General features: G+C 41.8%; 1 long non-coding RNA gene across 1 annotated transcript in view; it reads left to right on the plus strand.

The window, feature by feature from the left end:
* LOC138759905 (uncharacterized) overlaps positions 1 to 11773 on the plus strand; it is a 138431-nt gene that overhangs the window by 97643 nt on the left and 29015 nt on the right. The window lies entirely within an intron of this gene.

Below are 11773 nucleotides of genomic sequence, written 5' to 3' on the forward strand. Positions count from 1 at the left end.
ATGGTGTGGTAGTTAGGTCAACTTCACAGTTCCCTCATTATGGGTTCAATCCTGATCTCAGGTGCTGCCTATGTGAAGATGGCACATTATACTTGTTATCTCATTGGTGTTTTCTCCCCCCCAGGTGTTTCCTTCAATTCCCAAAGGCATTTTGGCTGGTTTATCAAGTGGGTACTGTAGATTAACCCTAGATGGCAGGTCAGGGTATCAAGATGGAGTTACTGGGAAAAGTTAAGCAAGAAAATCTGCAGATGCTGGGGTCTAGGGCAATACACAAAAGTGCTAGAGAAACTCAGCAGGTCATGCAGCATCCATGGGAAGTCAAAGGTAGTCAATGTCTTGAGCTTGAGCCCTTCTTCAGGAGCTAATATGTATTTGAGAGAAAATAAATTACAGAGATCACAAATGAGATTTAAGGGATTTCTCTGAGATTCAGCATAAAGATTAAATGGCCTCTTTCAATGTAAGAAAATACCATGACGGGAACAAGCATTTTCCAGCTGGCTCATGTACTTTGGATCTATATTTTACAATTACAATGAGGCTTTTCACTTTATGTTACTATGGCCAGATTGATCACGTCAATAGGCAAAGATTTTAGTCATGTGATAATTTAAAGAAAGCTTTGTATTGTCTTCTTTGGCTTGGCTTTGCGGACGAAGATTTATGGAGGGGGTAAAAAATCCACGTCAGCTGCAGGCTCGTTTGTGGCTGACAAGTCCGATGCGGGACAGGCAGACACGGTTGCAGCGGTTGCAGGGGAAAATTGGTTGGTTGGGGTTGGGTGTTGGGTTTTTCCTCCTTTGCCTTTTGTCAGTGAGGTGGGCTCTGCGGTCTTCTTCAAAGGAGGTTGCTGCCCGCCAAACTGTGAGGCGCCAAGATGCACGGTTTGAGGCGTTATCAGCCCACTGGCGGTGGTCAATGTAACATAGAACTAAATGACTTGGCTAGTGCAAGTGTAGTAGTTTTTAATCCTTCGAAATAAAAAGGGTAAGAGAAATGTAGTGAGAAAAAAAATGTTCCAGCAGAATCCAGAACTGTAACATTAATCTTTTGTGTACATAAATACCCAAAGATAATAACTGATAACACAAGAAAGTCATTAAACCTGTAGATGTTATCTTTGATTGGATATCTTATCAACATTCAGTAGCTGTCAAACGCCCAGTTAAAAATGCATTCATAATGTAACTTAACTGACAGATTATGCTTTGAATTATATACTTATTACTGAATGATTACTGCTGAAGACTTGTTCATACTAAAGATTCCATAAGCCAAAGTATAGCACCTGTAATAACATTCTGATGTTGTACAATGGGTGCAAGTTTCAACCTTAACTTGGGGCCCAAGTTTGATGAAGGGGGACAGTATTAGTGGGAAGACTATTTAACCAAATGGGTGAGAAGTTTTAATTCCTGAGATTCAGCAACGTAATTTTCCAGTCCAAAGTTGGTCAGAAGACACTGATGACTTCAAAGTTCAAATTTATGCTCAGAGTACATACATTTTTTTTAAAACTTTATTTATTCGTTCAAAATACAGATAATAAATAACATATATAACAATAAACTAAACATGAACGATATATATTTTATATATATAAAAGAAAAAAGAAAGAAAATAAAAAAAAAATAAAAAAGAGAACTTTCAGCCAACTCTCCTAAGGAGAGCCATAAAGAGACAAAAAAAATAAAGAAAAATTAAGAATACATATTACTCAGAGTACATACATGATATCACATACAACCCTGAGATTATTTTTTTCTGTGGGCCATCAGAATTTCTACTTATCAGTAATTGTAAACTGTACTCAAAAAAAATGTGTATACAAAAGAGAGAAATATAAACATGAAGAAATATAAACAAACTGACTGTGCAAATACAGAAAAAAAAATATTCAGTAAAAAAATAATGTACAAGGTAAGAGTCCATAAATGATTCTTTGATTAAGTCTGATCTTGAGAGGTAGAAACTATTCCTGAACCTGGTGCTGAGAGTTTGTGGCACCTGCAGCAAGATCAGAGCATGTGATTATCCGTGAGAATCATCACCCCTTTTGATACAACCCGCTATGGTAATGTTGTCAGTAAATTTGTAAATGATGTTGCTATCATACTGAGCCACACAGTCATAGGTGTAAAGCGAGTAGAGCAGGGGGCCAAGTATACAACTCTGTGGTGATCCAGTGCTGATGGAGATTGTGGAGGAGATGTTATTGTCAATCTGCCCTTATTGAGGTCTGGGTGTGAGGAAATCCAGAATCCAATTGCACAGTGGGGTTTTAAGGCCTAGGTCTTGGAGTTTGCCAATTAGTTCTGAGGAAATGATGGTGTTGAATGCTGACTCTAGTTAATAAAGGGCATTCTTTGCTGTCCGGGTGTTCCAGGGTTCCGTGTAGAGCCAGTGAGATGGCATCAGTTGTAGGCTTCTTGCTGCGGTGCGCAAATTGGAATGGATCCATGTCACCACTCAGGCAGGAGCTGATAAGCCTCTCAAAACACTTCATCACTAAGGATGTGAGTGCCACCAGGTGATAGTCATTTATGCAGGTTACTGCACTTCTCTTCAGCACTGGTATGATTGAGGCCTTTTTGAAAATGGTGGGCACCACGCTCTGTCAGAGTGAGATGTTGAAGATAACCAAGAATACGTTGGCCAGTTAGTCAGCTCAAGTTTTCAGTCCAGACTGGATGCTCTCCTTGAATTCACCCTCCTGAAAGTAGCCCGGATGTCATTCTCAGATACTGACAGTGAAAGATTATCAGGGGACATAGAGGTTACAAAGTGGTACTTCCTTGTTCCGATGGACAAATTGGGCATAGAAGGCATTGAGCACATCTGGAAAAGAAGTTTTGTGCCTCCTATTGCACCAGTTTTGGTTACGTAGCAGGCTATGTCATTTAAGCTCTTCCATAGCTGTCGGGTATCCTTTGTTCTTTCTATTCTTTTCTGGAATCTCCACTTCACCCAGGAGATGGCTTTCTATAGGTCATAACTGCTCCTTGAGTTGTGTTCTGGATATCTGACCTGTGATCTGGCTTTCAGCAGATTCTGGATTTCATTTTTCATCCAGGGGTTCTGGTTGGGGAAAAGCCTGAACGACTTCAAGTGGCAGTGAAAACCACAAGATAACACTGATCCCAAGAGGTGATTAGGCTGAAGCTGAAGGTTCAGGCAAGCAACTTGTTTGCAGTTGGGTGAAAGTGAATGGAGATGAAGTTTAACATTCCTAGTGATACTTGAAAGTAAGTCCACAAATAAAACTTAAGAATCCATGCTATATTTCCCAACCATTTGACTTGGGTGCATTTAGCATCAGTTATCCTAGTTGTGGTAAGCACTTTGTATGACTTGATGTTTTGGAAGCTTGTGACTCCCAAAACAAGATACAACAAACGTTGGACATAGAGGAGCAATGCAATGATAGTAAACCCCACCACTGTCAGATTAATCCCCTCAATCTGCTTGTCTTCTCTTTGGTCAAAGAAATGTGGAGGTAGAAGGGATAGGGGATGCAATTAAAATCAAGGTTGTTTCAGAACCTAGTCCATAGATTTCCTGCACAATTTATTACTTTTCAGTAGGCTTGCCCAGTCCTTAGGTTTCTGAGGTTCCATAGAAATTTTAACTTGTAATAATCCTAAAGAATCCCATATCTGTCAAGATCAGGTATGGGTCCCATTATTGGCCTGCAGGTGACTAATGCAAATCCTTGTGTAGGGATGTGGGGATAGGGTGTTTGTGATGGATGGTGTTCCAATGACTTAATTAGCTTCATTACTAAGATTTGGCATGGAGTTAGAAGAGTGAAACAGAGCTGAAAAGTGGTTCTGCACTGTGGCTTGTGGAAAATTTGAACTTCATCCCACAGACAGCATGGGTTTCAGATTAGGACCATAGGATCTGCTAGTCCTTGAAGTTCTTTCCCCTTTATATCAAATTGGAAAAAAAATGCTCAATAGCAAACATGGTTTTTGTATGGTAGTCATTTGGTGTTATTGTAGGGGTTTTTACTTCAAAGACCCAAGATCCCAATTATAAACAATATTCTGTCGGGTCAGTTTAATGGTAAATATTAAGACAAGAGCATTATGTTTGTTACCACATTTTTTTCAACCATTTAAAGACAGCATTCTATGCATAAAAACATGTGTTTAAAAATCACTCAATAATGTATAAAGTCTTGGTACAGCCACTGTCAAATCCAAATATATGGTTTCACTGGATAGACCAATAGCTTAATTGATTTAAAGTTGTGGTTGACCTGTCTTTTTAAGAATAGCAAACCAAAAGTAGGCACGAGTGAGCCAGCAGTCAGCCAAGATTCAATTTGGTTCAGACGCTACCATTAATTGAAATATGAACATCAATCAAATTGGCAGTTCTTACTTCAAAATGCAATTAAAGACCCCCATAGTCCCCTAAAAATATTCACTGTGCATGATGTTTGCTTTTGAAAAGTGCTCCCAAGGGGCTGCCGTTTTCTGATTGCTGCAAAAATGGAAAGACTTCATCCTATCCTCCTAATTCAAATATTTTCTGCCTCATTTACTGCACAATATTTCTAACACAGAGAAATCACTTCCGTTATTTCCACTGTTGTTTTCTTTTGAGTTAAAAAGGAAAGTTCTCATCAACTCAAATTTTAGATTATATTGTAAAATCATTCTCTCCTAAAGACATTTTGATTAATGATCAACAATCGGATTCTAAACAACATTGTCACTGTTACCTTTAAGCTTTCCTCTGGAATCTGGTGATGAAGATGTTTTGAACATGAAGTAAATTGAATGTGGAAATTGTACAAATTTCTTTTGGTTGTGGAGCATGCAAACTGGCACAACTGATTCAGGGTAAAAGGGATGAATTGGATAGCACTGAAAATGGTGCACTCTGATTGCACTCTTTGATTAACTCACACCCATTCAATCTGATGTGGGCTGAGCATGAAAGATCAGAATTTAAGCAATCAGCCAGAATTCTCCATGATATTGATTGCCTTAGCATGTTACCACATGATCCGATTTCATGAGTGGCTATAACCACTAAGAACGAGCTGGTGCTGATTTAGTCCAACTAAGACTTTTGAACAGGAGGTGGATTGTGAGTGCATCTGGTAGTGAAAGTCAATGCAATCTAGTGGAGGAGAGGACAGAACACAGGTGAATGAGAGATCTCCAATTTTCTAGCAAAGCTCTTAGTTGACAAGGTGAGAGAATGGGAGAGGGAATACTCCATTGTCAAAGGCACTGGATAAATGCTGAACAGCCGATGGAAGAGTTCCTGAGATACATGAAGAGAAATGCCAAGGATGTGGAGACATTGTCAATTAAAATTCACTTGTAGGTAAGGTTAATGCCATGACTGGCACAGAATCGCTAGCTGCAGATAATGCACAGTGCATTGCTGCCCTATCTCACACTTACCATAATTGTTTCTCATCAGGATTCACAACTCACACATTTACTGCTGCTCAAACCCGCATTCTAATCTTAGAGATCAGCCGTACTGACAGCTATTTAATTGGAGCATAGAAATCAGTTGATAAGATGATACAAAGCAAGTATGTACAAAAGGTTAGTAATGGGGCAGTCCTGAGTTTGCAGACAGTGTTGCCCATAACCGAAGTCACTATGTTGGAATTTGTGGCCCTCAGGAGGCTTGCAAGACAATGGTATTCCTAAACCCCTTATATCCCAAATTCGTCTGATTCTCCAATCTCTTCTGATTTAAATGTTAATTTATTTCAGAGATGCAGCATGGCCATAAGCTTGCGCTACCAAATGCACTCATGTGACAAATTTACTGACTAATTCCATTTGTCTTTGGAACACAGGAAGAATGTACAAATTCCTTACAGAAAATAATAGGTTCCAACCAGAGTCACTGACCCTGTAATCGCATTGTGCAATCTGCTACACAAATTTTGCTGCCCTAGCTAGGAAAGTAAGTCATGCAACTCTCCACTCTCCCAGCCCATATCTTTCAGATGGAATTCAATAACAGCTCTCCAGGTCCCACTTTCCACTCAACATAAGAGAGTGATGGCAGTGGCACCCCATCAATCTATCAAACATTCACAGCCATCGGTTCAAATAAAAATTATTTGCCATCTTTTTCAGTCTCCCGTCATGGAGTGGGGGTAACATGTACTGGCCAGGACACTGCTCAATAAGACTCTTTAGCATTGTCAACAGTATCTGTTGCCTACCAAATTTACAGCCTTTATGCAAGTCTTTATGGGGCATCTTATCAATGGGGCAGACCTAAGATTGCAAACGTTTGGCTAGAAAGATGCAAAGCATAGCCCCCTGCAACTGAATCCATGGGAAGATCATAATCAGTATGGATCAGTAACAATATCTCCTCTTCACTAACAATCAACACAGGTGCACTTCAAGGATGTATGCTTAGCTTACTGCTATACTCTATCTACACCAGGGGTCCCCAAACTTTTTGGACCATCAACCCCTTCATGGAATCCTTGGTACCTCATTGATCCCCAGGCATGGAATCCTTGGGGTGGTGGTGGTGCAGGAGGGGGGTGGAGGTAGATAACGCCAGTCGGGGGGTGGGGGGGGCGGTGCCAGTTCGGGGGTGGGGCGGCACCAATTGAAAGAGGTGTCGGGAATTGGGTGGCAGTGCCAGGTTGGGGGGGGGGGGGGAGGAGGCAGCAGCATTGGACATATATCTCCTTCTTCTCCACTCCGTCAGTCCTTCACTCTCTACTATTAAGAGGTCAAAGCAAAGGCGAGCTCTTGTGAGAGGTTGGCCACCTCTGCCATGGCCGCTATTTTCCAAAGTTCAATTGACCCCCCCCATCCACCCGGCCATTTATCTTTTCAACCCCCTTTCAACCTCCTGGCATTTATCGATCCCTTGGATTGTCCCATCGACCACTTTGGAGACCCTTAATCTGCACCCATGACTGTGTGGCTAGATACAAATCAAATACCATCTACAAATTTGCCAACGACACCATGATTGTGAGAAGAATCACAGGCGGCCACCAGGAGCGTACTGGATTGAGATAGAGCAGCTAGTTGAGGGCGTCACAGCAGTAACCTTGCACTCAACATTAGTAAAACCAAAGAATTGATTGTGGACTTCAGGAAAAGGAAAGGAGGAGAACACAGTCCTCATCAAGGGGTCAGCAGTGGAATGGGTAAATAACTTCAAATTCCTGGATGCCAATATCGCTGAAGATCTATCTTGGGGCCGTCATGTTGATGCAATCACAAAGAAATTACGTCAGCAGCTATACTTTGTTAGGAGTTTGAGGAGATATGGTACATCACCAAAGACTTTTGCAAATTTCTACAGGTGTAGTGTGGATAGTATTCCGACTGGTTGCATCACTGTTTGGTGATCCATCTCTTACTATCCTGTGCCAATGCACAGAATAAGAAGAGACTACAGAAGAGTTGTGGGCATCATCATGGGCATTAGTGTTCACTCCATTAAGGACACCTACAAGAGGCTCTATCTCAAGAAAACAGCAAAAAGGATAAGCAGCCTCTATAATCAAGGACCCTCACTTCCCAGCTCATGCCCTCTTCTCACTGCTACTGTTGGGAAGGAGGTACAGGAGGCTGAAGACATACACCATTAAAACAAAATCAGTTTCTTCCCCTCCACTATCAGATTTCTGAATGGACAATAAACTACAGACACTACCCCTATTTTTCCCTTTTTTTGTACTCATTTATTTATTTAAAAAAATGTAATTTAGAGCAATGTTCGCTCTTTGACGCTGCTGCAAAGCAACACATTTTGTGTCACATGTTCATGACAATAAATTCGATTCTGATTCTGGTCTTCTGGAAATCTAAGTGCACCACAACCACCTGTTCCTCTCTATCAACTGCATTTGTTGTATTCTCAAAGAACTTCAGTAAATCAGTTAGTGTGCACTGGATGCTGCAATTCTGTCATCTGTGAGGTGGTAGCTAAGAAGACTGCCTTCCTAAGGTCCTTGAGAACTTCCATGTTTTAAGGCAACCTTTCTGTTGATGCTGAGGGTTTGGGGGCCACATCGATAGAACTATCATAATGGCACAGGTGATGGAAATATCGGTGTGGTGGCTTTCTCATCTAACCATTGCAATGGTATGGATTAGAATGTTGATGTGTGTTCTTGTTTCAATTCCCTGATGAAATACTGTGTTGATAATGACTAGATTGTATTGCAAGCACTTTACCCCACCTGACTTATTCTGACTTTCTTCAAGCCTTGTCTGAGTGTTGCATCCATTTCCACTCTGGTATTGAACTTTATCATGAAGATCAGGCCATTTCTCTTTGGGATTCAGACCTGAAGTTTTTGAGGTTAGAGTGGACATTCTCATTGGCCTCATCTATGGCCCCCAGAGTTGGGGCCTATGCCAGATTTCAGATTTATTGTCAGAGTATATACGACATCACACTAAATTATTTTTCTGTGGGCAAGGCAGAATTACCACTTATTGATGGAGATGAACATAATGTGATGGTTTCATGTTAGTTAGCTCACTTACTCCACATGGGAAGTCACTGAGCTGATGGGTTGGCTCATTCTTGATGGCAATGTCCACTCCACAAAGACAGCATTCTATTTCTTCCAGAGTACCCACTGCCATGTTTTCTGAGCTGGTCTCTCCTGCCCATTGTTCTCCACTCAGGGCAGCTCTCACCATGTCAAGACATCTGATTCCAAAACGATGAAAGCAAAACAATGTTTGGTTTGTTGTTTTTGGGACAGCACATGTGGGTTCTGAGTTTCTATATTCAAAACTTCAGATTGTGGAATGGAGATTGCCTGGAGTTTCCTTTAGTGTGGGGTCACAATTGGACACCATCTATCACATTGATTCAGCAGTAAGCTGATAAAGTCTATGGGAGACCAAGCTCTGCTGAATAGATAATGCTTAGTAGTGTAAGGTAAAACATCATGAGATGGGAATGTGTAGGGAGTTACCCTGTACAGGGCAGTAACAAGAAGGGGAGGTGTCCTTGTACTCCTGTTAGGTAAAACATCATGAGATGGGAATGTACAGGGCTGTAACAAGATGTAAATGCATCCTTGTACTTACAAGATAAGAGAGACATTGATGGATTGAGAGGCAGGAAGCTAGCAGGGAAAGGATAGCAACAGTTTTAGTCATTGGACAAGTAATGATATGATGATGTTCTAAGCATGTATCCAAGGGTATAAAAAAATCACCATTTTGCTGATAACGGCAGAATGCATTCTCCGACTAACATGTTTAGTCGCAAGTGTTACAATCCGGTAATAAAGAACAAAGAACCCTGATTTCGACTCAGCCTGGTGTTTGTCTCACTCATTCATGAACAAAGCAGACCTAACAATTGGCATACTTATAGGTCTCCATTAATGTACACTCACTGACTCAGTCACACATTTGCACACACGCGCACACACACACACACACACACACACACACACACACACACACACACACACACACACACACACACACACACACACACACACACACACACACACACACACACACACACACACACATTCAGGCATAAGCACATGTATTGTGGCCATGCAGGATGATAGGGTGGTTAAGAACAAACATGGCGTGATGACCTTTATTACTCAGGGGATTAAATTCAAGAGCCTTGAGATAATGTTACAGATCTATAAAATTCTGATTAGAACACACTAGGAGTATAGTGTTCATTTCTGGTCGCCTCATTACAGAAGGGTGTGGAAGTTTAGAGCAGGGGTGTCAAACTCAAATTCACGGAGGGCCAAAATTGAAAACTTGGACTAAGTTGAGGGCCGAATTAAATATTTATTGAAAATTTTCAACAACATCTGCATGTTTTCTCTTCTTTCAACATATGTAATGTTAAACTTTTTCTTATTAAAATAAATGTTTAATAATAGTTTTGGATAAACTCTTTCATCGTCATTGTCATTGGCCCATTTCCTTTTGCGTTCTGAAACCATGCACATGACAAGTCAATGAGGGATGATTAAAGCAGTGGTCTTCAAACTTTTTCTTTCCACCCACAGACCACCTTAAGCAATCCCTTACTAATCACAGAGCACCAATGGCACAGGGATGCAAGTGGAAAGAAAAAGGTTGAGAACTGTTGTATTGTGGTAACTCCACATCTGATTAGGTTAATTGTTAGGCAAGTGGTCAGAGAAGGACCCTCCCCCCCCACCCCAAGAAAGGCTTCAATCACAGGAACAAAATAAGCTTCCGTCTCACTGCTCCCAATCTTACACACAGTCCTGATGTGGAATGTGGGGTCGCAGTTCCACGTTCACCCGAGTTCAGGTGCTGTCTGTGTGGAGTTTGTATGCTCTCACCTTGTCTTGGACCAAAAGGTCGGTCGCCTGACGAAGGCACCCGAACCCCCCGTTGAAATGCCGGCGACCGGGGCGGTGGAGAAATTGGCTGAGAAGAGCGCGTTGCTCCCACCCCCCTCCCATGGTTGGAGAGGGATTAAACTGTGATCTCATGGTGCTGGGCTCGTCTCCAACAAAAGGAGCGGGAGGCAGGGTCTGCCGCGCATGGAGCGAGGGGGAAGGCATCGCCAACGAGACGTTCGGTCCGGCGCCGCTGCTGAAGTGCAGACCCAGCGAGGATGGTCCCCAACTCCAGCCGCGTCTGTGTGTCCAGGAGCCGGGCGGGCAGAGTGCGGCGCTCCAATCCCTGGGATTTGGGACTCTGAGATCCCTCCACACCTCCAGCGTCTTCATTTTCACCTTCAGTGTGCATGCGCTATACTGGCGCGGCAGCCAGCGGGCCAACTCTAATATATATTTAATATGATCTTGCAGGCCAAATATGGACCGCGGGCCAGAGTTTGACATGTGTGGTTTAGAGCGAGTGCAGAGAAGGTTTACCAGGATATTGCCTGGATTAGACAACATGTTTTCTCAAGCAAGGTTGACTGAGCTAAGATTGTCTCTGGAGCAACAAAGAATGAGATATATAGGGTTATGAGATATTAAGCACCCTTTTCCTGGAGCAACAATGGCAAATACCAGAGAACATCTGCTTAAGTTAAGTGGAGGAAAGTTTAGGGGAAGCATCAGAGGTAAGTTTTTTTTTATATAGGGTGCAATGCCAGGGTGATGGTAGAGGCGGGTATAATAGGGATATTTAAAAGATTTTTAGATAGTCACAAGGATGTAAGAAAAATGAGGGTTTTGTGCTGTGAAGTAGGAACATATAGTTTGTTGTGAAGTAGATTTACATAGGTCAGCACACTTGTGGGCTGAAGGGCCTGTACTGTACTGAAAATGTCTATGTCAATGCACCCTTGTCCACTGTTTTCTCCATTTCTCCTTCTTTTCATGACAGCCGTCTATGAATCACTTCTTGTTCAGCATCACCTCCAAAGTGACTGATTTCATCACATTTAAACATTTTATATTTGGGCAATCACTTTTACAAAGATGGGGCAGTGTCTGATAATGTTGGACATGTGAATCAATGGTGAACCCTTGGGCAAGGAGGAGTCATTTCCACAGCTCACAGTTGGTAAACTAGTCTCATCAGAAGCTATAAAGAGCACTCAGCAGTAGTGGAGCAGATCAATACTACTTATATTGTATGGGATTCTGAGATTTTTTTAATGGTGTTTTATGGTTTTCCATGAGTGGAAAACAGGGGCCTTCTCTATACTCTATTCATTATCATTTGTTTAAGATGACTGACAAAGTAAAATTCTGGCTCAGTACATGGGGCTGTTTGCTATTTACTGATGTTATGAGAATTGTCTTCCAGGGTCCAAACTG

This window comes from Narcine bancroftii, chromosome 1 (genome assembly GCF_036971445.1).
Source record: "Narcine bancroftii isolate sNarBan1 chromosome 1, sNarBan1.hap1, whole genome shotgun sequence".
Lineage (NCBI taxonomy): Eukaryota > Metazoa > Chordata > Chondrichthyes > Torpediniformes > Narcinidae > Narcine > Narcine bancroftii.